The sequence below is a fragment of the Rhinatrema bivittatum genome, chromosome 2, assembly GCF_901001135.1.
Source record: "Rhinatrema bivittatum chromosome 2, aRhiBiv1.1, whole genome shotgun sequence".
NCBI lineage: Eukaryota > Metazoa > Chordata > Amphibia > Gymnophiona > Rhinatrematidae > Rhinatrema > Rhinatrema bivittatum.
Genome location: NC_042616.1, coordinates 470,674,059 through 470,688,856, shown reverse-complemented (window position 1 = coordinate 470,688,856; position 14,798 = coordinate 470,674,059).

Below are 14,798 nucleotides of genomic sequence, written 5' to 3'. Positions count from 1 at the left end.
TTTCAAACATATCCACATCACACAAAACCAATTTTTTATATGTTTACAAAACAGGGTCCAACAGCCCAGGTGGACACCAGTTAGATTTATCACACTCTTGATGATTGTACATGATCAATGGGTTGTTTTGAAAAGTATAGCTTCAGAGATATCACTCGCATGAATTTCTCAAAGTCCACCCAAAACTGAAAAGAATCATGTTTCAATTGTGGCACAAAAGATAATTCTTTAGATAATAAAGATTCTTCATGAGTACCCAGTTTATACTTGGACAAATTTGCAATCACTGATTCCATGTTTGTTGATGCATCGACAACCTTGTGGACATTCTCTGATCTTGGTGGATGTTGTAATCCTGTCTTTGGTTCCTCCAATTGCAACAACCTCTCCATCTTCTTCTTGGTTTGTAACCTTGCTCCAAAAAAAGGTTGCTCTCTGATTGTGCTCTATTATCTAACTGAGGTCTGTTAGTTATTTGGGATCTGCTGTCCGTCTCTTCACCATCTGATGAGGAATCTGAAGACGACATGATAAATGTAACATGTTTAGCCTCTTTGGAAGGATTCTTGGTCTAAGGATAGATAGAACCATTTGCATAGTCACATTCATCATGGGTGAATTTATTGATTTTATATTTCCGAAGCTCAAACCTAAATTTCTCAATGGTTGTCTCCAGAACTTCATAATTCGAATCAAACAGATCTATAGTATTATTGTTAAGCTCATTAATCTGAATATCTATATCCTTCTTTAACTCCTGAACCAATTTCCTGGATGATTCAATTATTAACACCATTAAATCTAGAGAGCATTTGTTTAGTATCGAATTCCACTTAAAAATGAACTCACAATCCTCCATAAACAGCTTGGGTGCTTTCATGACCCTCAAACCCCATGGTATTCTCTCAGTTTTACCATATTCACCTAATGTTTATTATTATTATTATTATTATTCTCATTCTCTTTCCTCCGTTGTAACAGACCTGTAAGCTTTTTGTAGACATAATAAGCTATTAAGCACATTTTTTTATATGAACCTGAAAGCTATTCGTTCTTAAATGTATTATTCACTTTACCCCCCATAGCAACTTTCTTGCCTTTTTGTATCAGTCCCACTCGTTATCCCTCAGCCCTCCCCATCTTTTCCACATTTACTGTGTTTCATCTTACATTTCACATATGTGTATTTAAAGTTTTAAAATATTTAAAGTTTTATTTAAAGTGATTTAAAGTATTTAAAGTGATTTCAGTTATAGGCCTAGGTTCTTGGTCATACTATGCTATAATTTATCTGTATCTCATGTTCTTTGTACTCGCCCCAAGGTGACAGTTCAGTTCTAATGTAAACCAGTGCGATATGTATTCTATACAGGAATATCGGTATATAAAAGTCAAAAATAAATAAATAAATAAATAAATAAATAAAGTGCTACTGTGTAGGTCCGCCCATATTAACCTCTTTTGTAATGATAATAGATCAGACCATTGTTGTGATACATTGCCTGATTTGTCATTGTGTAATGTGGTAGTTCTTGTAAAATAGAGCTAACATGGTCAGAACTGTAGCTAAATGCGCTGCGCCAGACATTTGACATGCCTGATGATTTCAGAAAGAATTCCAAAAAAGGTACAGGAAAATGTGAAGATACAATGAACCATTCAAAAAGTGAAAGAACTTCACATCAAAATCTTCACCAATTTAAATAATTACAATTCTACAGGATGTCATCCAAAGGAGGTAAAAAGACCTCAGAGCCTCTATACCTGTTCTCAATGGAACAATATGGTATTCAAGAGGTTGTGCCAATCATAGGTCTTAAAAAACCTCCATCCACCTTATTAACTTTGTATTATGTTCTCATTTTTTTCTTTTTCTTATATTTATTATTGATTTATATATAAAAATTATGGAAATTCAACACTGGTACTAAAGTTGAAAACAGTGAAAACCTCTCAAATTTCGTGAAAAATTCAATATTGCAATGATTATAATAGAAAAAATTCTCTCATATGTAATGTCCAACAACAGATCTAAAAAATAGGTTTCACTTTTCTGAATCTTGACGTTGGGTATGTTAATCTTCAAATTAAACATAATTCTGGTCCATGTTGAGTTTAGTAAACAATCCACAAGGTGGCTAGACAGAGGCTTGTGCAGACCCAAAAAGATCACAGACTTAATTCAAGAAAGCCATAAAGCTACATTTGGAAACAGAAGCTGACATCAGCTGAATGTTTTGCCAGACAGGCTGTATCAAGGCTCAAACTATAAAGTAAAAAAAAAAAAGAAAATATTAAGAGCTGCATTTATAATTCAAAAATATTGATCCTATTCTCCCTATTACCTACAAATGGGGATCTCTGCATCCATAGGTTGATTTTCAGCGAAAAATCTCTACTATATTGTTCTGTGACAGGAACACCAGTGCATGCGCTCTTATTTTATAATGACCATTGACCAATGAAAAAACACTCATTAGAATTCAAATCAAATCACATTGACCATAACCAGGTGGATCCACTTTTTTGTAAACATTGACTTTTCTGTTCCTCAGTTGTATTACATTAAGGAATCAGTGTTTTAAATGAAGTATTGATTTATAAATTAATTTATGATTGAACTAAAAAGCTCATGTTCTGAATCAAGAATCCCATTGTGTTTTTGAAAAAACATTTTCTTTGTATGACTGCTATGGGCCAGATTTTAAAAGGGTTACGGGCATAAGTTATGCGCGTAACTTGTTCTTAAAACATAAATGATGATTATCCACATCTACTCAATGTAATTGCTTTATGGCATGTCAGGCTGATGCATCCAATACATCTCACAAAGGAGAGAGCCAGTCCACGTTGGGACACAACACTTCTCAAATCAAAAATCCAACAGAGCTCCCACTAAAGAAGTCTTTAGTCCCCTTCACATTAGTCCTGATTTTTTCAAGATAAAACTTTTTTATTTCACAAAATTTATAATTGTGCTCAAGTTAATCCTACCATTCAGCCATTTGAGCTGAGTCTTTTTCTATAGGAATCAATGAAATTTCATTACTACAAAATTTCAGCAATATCTTTTTCTTAATAATTCATGCATGATCCATTTAAAACTACCCCAATATGTCTTCATTCAAATTTCATAGATAATTCCCCCTTGATTAAAAACAAAGAAAAATGAAAGATACATTTATTATTTTCTTACACAGGCAACTTAACAAATGAAGCTATACTTGTATCACTATGTAACGCTATGAAAGACATACAACCCATTCCTGAGGAAAAGAGAAGAAACAAACATTCTAACTTCTAGATGACATTTTACTTATTGTATTATTATTCATTTTTTCTTTCTTAGCCTAAACAAGACAGTTAATACAATAAATGATTTAACTTTTCTTAAAAGTAACTTTAATTATGGATAGGTGGGTATCTTTTGAATGAACTCCCAACTAACGGGCGGATTTTAAAAGCCCTGCTCGCGTAAATCCGCCCGGATTTACGCGAGCAGGGCCTTGCGCGCTGGCGCGCCGAGTTTGCATAGGCCGCCGGTGCGCGCAGAGCCCCAGGACGCGCGTAGGTCCCGGGGTTTTCTGAAGGGGGCATGTCGGGGACGTGTCGGGGCGGGGCCAAACGACGCAGCATTTTGGGGGTGGGGCGCGGCGTTTCGGGGGCGGGCCCAGGGGTGAGGTTTCGGTCCGGGGCATTCTGTGGGCATGGCCTCGCCCTCCGGAACCGCCCCCGGGTCAGGTCTCGGCGCGCCAGCAGCCCGCTCCGTTCCCTCCGAGGCCACTCCGATTTCGGAGCGGCCTCGGAGGGAACAGAGGCAGGCTGTGCGGCTCGGCGCGTGCCGGCTGCCCAAAATCGGCAGCCTTGCGCGCACCAATCCAGGATTTTAGAGGATACGCGCGGCTATGCGCGTATCTTATAAAATGCAGCATACTTTTGTTTGCGCCTACTGCGCAAACAAAAGTACGCAATAGCGCTGTTTTTAAAAATCTACCCCGCCGTGTATAATTAGTGTCGAGATTAGTACTGGGTACTGTCCACAGAAAGTAATTTACAGCATATGGCTGTTCCTTTTTTCACTGGATTTTTAGACTTCAAATCAAAAGATTTTTTTATGATAATAGCAATCTGAATAATTAATGCAGCATTTAAGCAGAGGGGGAGATTGGGCTTCTGGATCATCTTCTTCTAATATCTCACCTATATTTACAATTGAGGCCGTGTAATTCAGCTAAAACTTGCCTCAATCCTTTATTTGTATCATATATATGATGTCCTAAAGACCCTAAAGATTTAGGGGTCTTAGCATCAATTAGTAGAGATGACAACAATTCTTGTCTCCAAGATTGATCTGATGAACTTTTCTGTTCCCTCATCAAAAGGGTGACAATGGAGGCCCCTCCCCCAGTACCTGTTCCATGATATCTGCTCTATGGTGACCGGCAACAGGTGTTCTTAGACACCCCATTTTGATATTCAGAATTATCTTCTGTCATCTTTTCAAAGCTTTCACTGAATGTTTCACTGCTATTGTGAACAGTAAATGCAGAAAGCCTGTGAGGGAGACAGTTGGACCGTTAGATGATCGAGGGGTTAAAGAGGCACTTAGAGAAGATAAGGCCATCGCGGAAAGATTAAATAATTTATTTGCTTCGGTGTTTACTGAAGAGGATGTTGGGGAGATACCCGAAATGGAGAAGGTTTTCATGGGCAATGATTCAGATGGACTGAATCAAATCACGGAGAACCTAGAAGATGCGGTAGGCCTGATTGACAAACTGAAGAGTAGTAAATTACCTGGACCGGATAGTATACACCCCAGAGTTCTGAAGGAACTAAAAAATGAAATTTCAGACCTATTAGTAAAAATTTGTAACTTATCATTAAAATCATCCATTGTACCTGAAGACTGGAGGATAACAAATGTAACCCCAATATTTAAAAAGGGCTCCAGGGGTGATCCGGGAAACTACAGACCGGTTAGCCTGACTTCAGTGCCAGGAAAAATAGTGGAAAGTGTTCTAAACATCAAAATCACAGAACATATAGAAAGACATGGTTTAATGGAACAAAGTCAGCATGGCTTTACCCAGGGCAAGTCTTGCCTCACAAATCTGCTTCACTTTTTTGAAGGAGTTAATAAACATGTGGATAAAGGTGAACCGGTAGATATAGTATACTTGGATATTCAGAAGGCGTTTGACAAAGTTCCTCATGAGAGGCTTCTAGAAAAAGTAAAAAGTCATGGGATAGGTGGTGATGTCCTTTCGTGGATTGCAAACTGGCTAAAAGACAGGAAACAGAGAGTAGGATTAAATGGGCAATTTTCTCAGTGGAAGGGAGTGGACAGTGGCGTGCCTCAGGGATCTGTATTGGGACCCTTACTTTTCAATATATTTATAAATGATCTGGAAAGAAATACGACGAGTGAGATAATCAAATTTGCAGATGACACAAAATTGTTCAGAGTAGTTAAATCACAAGCAGATTGTGATAAATTGCAGGAAGACCTTGTGAGACTGGAAAATTGGGCATCCAAATGGCAGATGAAATTTAATGTGGATAAGTGCAAGGTGATGCATATAGGGAAAAATAACCCATGCTATAATTACACGATGTTGGGTTCCATATTAGAAGCTACAACCCAAGAAAGAGATCTAGGTGTCATAGTGGATAACACATTGAAATCGTCGGTACAGTGTGCTGCGGCAGTCAAAAAAGCAAACAGAATGTTGGGAATTATTAGAAAGGGAATGGTGAATAAAATGGAAAATGTCATAATGCCTCTGTATCGTTCCATGGTGAAGACCGCACCTTGAATACTGTGTACAATTCTGGTCGCCGCATCTCAAAAAAGATATAATTGCGATGGAGAAGGTACAGAGAAGGGCTACCAAAATGGTAAGTGGAATGGAACAACTCCCCTATGAGGAAAGACTAAAGAAGTTAGGACTTTTCAGCTTGGAGAAGAGACGACTGAGGGGGGATATGATAGAAGTGTTTAAAATCATGAGAGGTCTAGAATGGGTAGATGTGAATCGGTTATTTACTCTTTCGGATAGTAGAAAGACTAGGGGGCACTCCATGAAGTTAGCATGGGGCACATTTAAAACTAATCGGAGAAAGTTCTTTTTTACTCAACGCACAATTCAACTTTGGAATTTGTTGCCAGAGGATGTGGTTAGTGCAGTTAGTATAGCTGTGTTTAAAAAAGGATTGGATAAGTTCTTGGAGGAGAAGTCCATTACCTGCTATTAAGTTCACTTAGAGAATAGCCACTGCCATTAGCAATGGTAACATGGAATAGACTTAGTTTTTGGGTACTTGCCAGGTTCTTATGGCCTGGATTGGCCATGTTGGAAACAGGATGCTGGGCTTGATGGACCCTTGGTCTGACCCAGTATGGCATTTTCTTATGTTCTTATGTTAATGCAGTGAAAAACTGAGATATTCTTGTAGCTTAAATAATTTTATACATAGAACATTCAATTCTTTTCTCTAAATCTGATTTTGTTAATTTTATTTCTCTTTGCTTTTAATTTTTCTTTTTAATATAACAATTTTCCCTATTAAATGCCCCCTCTGATGGAAACCAATTATCTTTTTAGGCAAGCCATTTTACATACCTTTTATTCAATTGCTGGTGATTAGACAAACAATTTACCTCTGTGCTATGTGGAGAGCTCTGTGAAAATATACTTCCCATGTTTTAAAAGTTAAAACAACACATGTGTCAGTTTTATAAAACATCTATTCATTCATTCATTCATTCATTCGTTCATAACCTATTCTTTTTTTTTATAATTTTTTATTTTCAAAATTTTTACAAATTATAACAAGCATATATCTTGCTATGGTAATACAGTACAATCTTAAGCAATGTATAAGAAATAAAATTCAATTTTCAATGCTTGTACCTAAATAAAGGAAATATGGGAGAGGACTAGAAAAACAGAGCGGATCAATCAAAGAAAAAAAAATAATCATACAGTCAGGTCGCCATGTATTTAAACATAACCTTTGTCTATTTGCGAACCACATGTGTGCTATGTCTGGGTATGAGTTTCCAAAAAAGCTCTTAAATGATCTAACTCATAGAAGACGTAGTTAGCATTATTGTAATTTATAGAACATTTACACAGATAGGGTAATACAAATTTTGCTCCTAATTTCAATATTTATAATCTCAACATAAGGAAATGTTTTCTCTTTATTTGTGTAGATCTGGTCAAATCTAGATAAATCCAGATCTTATGACCATAGAACAAGGATTGTCTGTTGCAAAAAAACAGTTTAAAAATATTATTATGCTCAGAAATAAATGCAAATGTCATTAGAACTGGCCTCCTCTGAGTAACCTCTGTCTCATTAGAAAGTTCCAATATTTCAGAGATATCCAACGGTGCAGGTTGATTTCTCTCTTCTTGGTCTCTTGAAGAAACTTGTGGAAAATAATAAATCTTTGTAATTACCAGTAATGCCGGATCTGGAATACTTAATACCATTTGCATATATGTCTTAGAGTTCCATTGGAGGGATCATACTGATCTCAGGGAAATTTAATACCCGTAGATTGCAAATTCTCAAAGCATTCTCCAAACTTTCTAATCTTCTGTTTACTATAATTTTTTATTTTACCAGGTTCTGAGATATATTTTCTGTTTCGGTAACTCTTTTATCTAGATCTTCTAATTTTTGATTGTATGATGATAATAAGGTGATATTTATCATAACTTGATTTTTAGTGTCCATTGTTATCTGTGATAGCAGTACCAGAGAAGACTCAATAGACTCAATAGATTTCAATGCATCACATATGCCTTCCTTAGTGGTAGGTGACGAGTTAAGTTTAATACATTCTAATTCAAGAGCCTTTGGATTCTCTTTCCCCCACTTCACACTTGTGCCAGTTCCCCTACCTTGTTCTGATGTTCCAGGGATAGCTGGCTCCTTCTCTTTGCAAGGATTTTGATCTTCCTCACTTTCCTTTCCCCTTCTCATGTCAACAAAATTTTGGGGCCCCGTCTTCTCTCTCAGGTCACCCGATACTGCAACGTTCCCAAAATCTGCTGTGAATTTACAGGAAAATACGCTGCTGCCTCCACGAGCCTCTGCATTGTTTGGCCTGGGGGAACGGGTCTGTTTGGCATGCCAGGGCTTAAAGTTGTGGCTAGGGTCAGAGGGGAGAGGTTCTGCTCCTCAGTTCTCCTTTCAATGACCGTGCCTCCTGGCATCTGAGTCATGCTGCCTGTAAAAAAAACCTGAATGCTTGTTGTTACCCCTCTTAATTTTGCTTTGCATTTTGTGTTTGGCATGTTTTAAATGCAGGAAATCCAGTAATAGGTAAGAAGACACCACAGGAGGTTTTTACAGTGTCTTTACCCAGCGGCCATCTTGAGTCCTCCATTCATAACCTAATTAGCAAAAATTCTCCATTTACTCAATATCTTCTCCTCTACTGCCATCTACTGTCCATCTTTAAAATCACCACTCAAACATATATAGCAAATTGATTTTTTCCATCAGTGTTCACGTGATTGTAAATCACATTTACAATCAACACTCAGAAAGTCTTAATACTTTCATCATTAATATTCCTAGTGCCTCCTAGGAATAAAATCAGTGTACGATTTGATTGCACATCAGAACGACTCTGTACTCCCATCATTAATTTATTTCATCTCTCCCTCGAAAGGAACATAAAATAAAAAGCCGGCTTATTCTGGTGCCCCCTAGCACAATAGCAATCAACAATGAAGGGCTGCAGTCTCCATACTCCTTCTCCACCGATGCAATGCAAGTGGTCTGACATTTGCTCCTAAATCACCAACTTCTCACCCCTTTTGATAGTTTAGTAGCCCGGCATCTAAACTGTTAACCAAAAACTTAGATAACAGTATGAGCAGGAAATAATGAGAAAGGAGAGGAAAAAATAACCAAATAACCAGTAATTATATAAAAGGTTTTGAGAGAAATAAATACTTACATGGAGATGAGACCAGTTAAAAAGCTCCAAAAATTAGAGTCTAGAGCAGGTTTCAACACCAATCTGTCATATAACGAATTTACGATCCAAACACATTCAACATGAGACATACGAACAGAACAGTGGTCTCTTGTGAAGATTTGATGACCTACGGAGTGAGGAAACTCACTCCAAGATGAGATTTGTGCAATGTTCTCTCCACCTAGCTTGTTGTTACCCAGGTAGAGAGTCCATCAAGCTAGGTGGAGAGAACATTGCACAAATCTCATCTTGGAGTGAGTTTCCTCACTCCGAAGGCCATCAAATATTCACAAGGGAACACTGTTCTGTTCGTACGTCTCATGTTGAATGTGAAAGTAGCCCCTAACCCCCTACACTAATACTTAACCCTCACCTCGAGTTACTAGGTGGGCCTCCCATTAGGGATACAAATACCTGTCGCGGGAGGCAGCACCATGGTAAGGTGCTCTCTCTCTCTCTCTCTCTCTCTCTCTCTCTCTCTCTCTCTCTCTCTCTCTCTCTCTCTCTCTCTCTCTCTCTCCCTCCCCCTCTCCCTCTCCCTCTCCCTCCCTCCAAGAACTGCAATAACAGCCGTTTGCATAGCAATTCACAATACACGCTTATTAGCATAGGGGCGGATTTTCAGAGCCCTGCTCGCGTAAATCTGCCCAAAACCGGGCGGATTTACGCGAGCAGGGCCCTGCGCGCCGGGAAGCCTATTTTACATAGGCCTACCGGCGCGCGCAGAGCCCCGGGACTCGCGTAAGTCCCGGGGTTTTCGGAGGGGGCGTGTCGGGGGGCGGGCCCGAACCGCGCGGCGTTTTCGGGGCGTGTCGGGAGCGTTCCGGGGGCGTGGCTACGGCCCGGGGCGGCCCGGGGGCGTGGCCGCGCCCACCGGACCCGCCCCCAGGTCGCGTCCCGGTGCGCAGGAGGCCCGCTGATGCGCGGGGATTTACGCCTCCCTCCGGGAGGCGTAAATCCCCCGACAAACGTAAGGGGGGGGTTTAGACAGGGCCGGGCGGGTGGGTTAGGTAGGGGAAGGGAGGGGAAGGTGAGGGGAGGGCAAAGGAAAGTTCCCTCCGAGGCTGCTCCGATTTCGGAGCGGCCTTGGAGGGAACGGGTGTAGGCTGCGCGGCTCGGCGCGCGCCGGCTATACGAAATCGATAGCCTTGCGCGCGCTGATACAGGATTTTAGCGGATACGCGCGGCTCCGCGCGTATCTACTAAAATCCAGCGTACTTTTGTTTGCGCCTGGAGCGCAAACAAAAGTAGGCTATTTGCGCTCGTTTTAAAATCCGCCCCATAAGGTACAACCCTTTTTGGTATCGCATGCGATATTGGAAAATGAGGCCCTAAGTCAGCATGTAGCCTGCTCCATATTTTGACAACAAAATGTCATAAGAACATAAGAAATTGCCATACTAGGTCACACCAAGGGTCCATCAAGCCTAGCATCCTTTTTCAAAAAGTGGGCCAAACCAGGCTACAAAAACCTGGCAAGTACCCAAGCCCAAAGAAGATTATATTCCCTAAGTAAATTTGATTAATAGCAGTTAATGGACTTCTCCTCCAAGAACTTATCCAAACCTTTTTTAAACCCAATTACACCATCTGCACTAACCACATCCTCTGGCAACAAATTCTAGAGCTTAATAGTGTGTTGAGTGAAAATTTTTTTTCTACAATTAGTTTTAAATGTGCTACTTGCTAACTTCATGGAGTACTCCCTAGTCCTTCTATTATCTGAAAGTATAAATAACTGATTTACATCTACCTATCCTAGACCTCTCATGATTTTAAAGACCTCTATCATATCCCCCTCAGCCATTTCTACTCCAAGCTGAACAGCCCTAACATCTTTAGCCTTTCCTCATAGGGGAGCTTTTCCGTCCCCTTTATCATTTTGTTAGCCCTTCTCTGTATCTTCTCCAGTGCAACTATATATTTTTTGAGATGCGATAACCAGAAATGTACACAGTACTCAAAATGCAGTTTCACCATAGAGCTATACAGAGACATTATGACATTTTCCATTTTATTCAACATTTCCTTCCTAATAATTCCTAACATTCTGTTTGCTTTTTTGACTGCTGCAGCACACTGAGCTGATGATTTCAATATATTATCCACTATGATGCCTAGATCTTTTTCCTGGGAGGTAGTTCCTATTATGGAACCTAAGATCATGTAACTTCTGCATGGGTTTTTTTTCCCTATATGCATTAGTGATGTACAATCGTTTCTGCCATATTGGACTATTTCAAAGAAATAGTCCAATTTGGCATGGGTTGGAGGACCTGAATCCGGAGACGGATTTTCCATGAACTTCGGGGAAAATTTGTTGTTTGGGTTAGTGTGGGGGGGGGGCTCCTTTAATTAAAAAAAAAAATCCACACCCACCCAACCCTTAAAATTTAGTTATTTACACCCCCCCCCCCCCCCACCCTCTGTACCCACCCCAAAACTTGCCTAAAATCCTTGGTGCCATTGGTCGGCCCATGTCACATGAAAGGAGCAATGGATGGCCAGCGCCATTTTCTAAGATGGTGCTGGTCGTCCATCGCTCCTACCATGTGACAAGGGCAGAACAATGGCACAGTAGTCCCTGTCACATGGTAAGGGCAAAGGGCCACCGGCGCTATTTTGTTTACTGGCTGCTGACGGCCCGAGAGTGGGAGATCGCTCCCGGGACCCCCACTGGACCACCACGGATTTTAGGTAAGTTTTTTTTTTGGGGGGGGGGTCCGGAGGGTGGGGGGGTTGTAAATAACTAAATTTTAAGGTTTGTGTGTTGTTGTTTTTATTTCGGCGAAAATTGCCAAGAAAAAAAAAAACGACCTGATGGAAAACGAAGCTTTCCATGAGTTGGCCGACCCGTAGCCTGACCCAGGATAAAAAAAATGAAGCACATCTCTAATATGCATCACCTTGCACGTGTCCACATTAAATTTCATCTGCCATTTGGATGCCCAATCTTCCAGTCTTACAAGGTCCTCCTGCAATTTATCACAATCCGCTTGTGATTTAACTACTCTGAATAATTTTGAATCTGTTGAGGCCTCTGACCGCAATCTTCCTCGGCCAATTCCCCGTCCCATCTGCTGCAGTGGGACTCACCCAGCACAGGCTTCTCCTCCCTGATGGCTCTGGGACTGCCTTTGCATCAGGAAGCCACTACCGCTGCACCCGATGCTGCCACCGCCATCTTCCCTGCTGGGCCTTCTAGGCGCGCACGCCTTTCCCTGGGTTAGAGGGCCAGCACCTGGGAGGCTGCCGGCATCCCAGTCTGATGATGCTGGCTAGGGACCCTAATTAAGGCCAACCTTACCGCTCCTTCCCTGCCTCAGCAACAGGTCCCGCTCTGCTCAGAGTTGCAGGTTGCTCCTGCTCTGTGTGTTCCTGCTCCTGATCTGTCTGTTCCTGATCCAGCTACTGTTCCTGTTCCCACTCCTGTTCCTGTTCTGGCTCCTTGTCCCCTTGGCTTGCTCTTTTGGTTCTTGATTCAGTCTATCCCTGGATTCTGCATTGTCTGCCACCTGCCCTAACCACTTACCTGCTCACCATCTCTTCTGCTAGCCAGTTGGCCTGACCTCTGGCTCCTTTCTGGATCCTCCTGTTCACTGCCAGCCCCAACCTCTGGTAAGTCTGACCTTGCTTCCGCCTTCTGCCTTCAGGATCAGCTTCATCCAGAGACCTGCCCCTAAGTCCTAACAGCCCCAGCACCCAAGGGCTCAACCTGTGGGAAATAATGGTATAGGTGAAGGTCCAGTTTGGTCTCTACCACCTGCATCCACCTCCAGACGACGAGGACCTATAGGAGCCCTTCTCCAACCTCGTCTCAGCCAGCAACAATATCATCTGAAAATTTGATAACTTCACTCGTTGTACTCCTTTCCAGATCATTTATAAATATATTGAAAAGCATCAGTCCAAGTACAGATCCCTGAGGCACTCCACTGTTTACCCATTTCCACTGAGAAAAACTCACTGGTGGCATGGAAGGAGAGAGGCTGCTGGTGGCTGAAGGAGATGCCCATGCTTTTATCTGTGTGTATGCACACCTGCTCAAAACTTCCGTTCCTCCCCCCAAGAAGGAAGTCCGGTGGCCATGGTGGAGCGCATTCCACCATGGCCTGATGACAATTGGAGACCTTGTATTTATATGTGTGAGCTTGTGTGTGTGAGTGAGTGAAAGCTGCTCTTTCACTAACCAAGTGAACAGGTGGGACCTATTATAGGTTTCTTCAGCAGGTGTTTGTGAATTACAAACATGGGTTAAGATATCAATAGATATCCTTTGTCACCTGTACAATGGGAGGAAAGTGCAAGGGCATGGATTAGCAATATCTAGCAAGAGAGTATGACAGCATGCTAACTAGTGGAGAAGCAGGCATGTGTGGGCCAAGTACCATGTGTATAGGGTGCTATGTTTATAGTGGGGTGATAAATCATTGCCAACCATTGTTTGAGAGAATAATCATTTTGCCACCAATACAGTGAGAGTGACATGTTCTATTCACAAGTTGCTCTCAAAACTTATCTCTCAGCTAGAAGAAGGGGTTGTCTTAGGAACTGAAGCTAGGTATCTATAGTATAGATACCTACCTATGAGCCAGGCCCTGGATATGTCCCCACTCTCAAATTGATCTGCTAGTCTGGACTGTGATAAAATAAAAGCATCATAGCAGGATCCAGGATATTTGGTTAGTACATCTGTGGCTATGCCCATGGCATCAGAAACAACTTGCATATTCATGGAGTGAAAACATTTCCTGTTTCCATAAGCTATTTTGTGCTGTTTTAGACGCCTTAAGGCTACATGTGGGTAATCAATAGCACCAATCACTGATGGAAAATGTGCTATGTCAAAGAAGGCCTTCATTGTTTCCTGTCTCCCCTGACTTATTGATGGAAGCAATATATAATCATTTATTCTTATGCAGAGAACAGTGATAAAATGATGTTTGCAATAGGATGAGGCAGACTGAGTAACGCTAGCAGTGTCACCTCAGTGAACTAGAAACTATGAGTGGCTAAAAAGTTCAAGGCCATAAGTCTTTGATATGTACTGGTAAAGCATGGCTTCTCTATTTAGTATGCTGTGGATCCTCTTTTTGCCATTCACATATATCCAATAGCATTTGTTTATTAAAGCAATATCTGGTAAACACTTGGTCCTTTGAGAAATCAAAATAGTTGATTCTGACCCTATACACCCATTGTTGTTTATAGCTCCTTATTGCCAGCTGCCTTACCCATTTCCTTTGCTGCCACCAGTGCCACCACCACAAAATGGATAGCATGCTGCATGTACGAAGGGTGATGTCCAGCAGAAATACATGCACAGACACTAAAACCGCTACCCAGAGTTATTCACCTATTTTGAAAGAACCACTGCAACAGACATCCAAATAGTTGTCCTAAGTTTAACTGGATACATGTCATCATCTATGAATGCATGCGTGGCTAAATATTTAACCTAGCTGGCCATAGTTTGACCACACTCCCAACACACCCCCAAAATGCCTTTTTTTAAATCCACCTATATACTGCTGCTTGGCCTTCATATTTGGCTAAGTCATTGCAGATGAAAATGCTCTTTAGCTGGGTAGGTGTTTTCCAGCTAGCTATGATAATGTAACTGTACCCTCACTCACAGTACCACTCACTATTTGGAGACCTGTGCCACACAAACATATACATATATAGTATATGAGAGCTGTGTGTACTAGTGCTGATGCCATACACAATAAAACTTAAACTTTAACAGCCAAAAATGATTGGCAGTCTTGTAAAACTCTTCTCTTCAGAC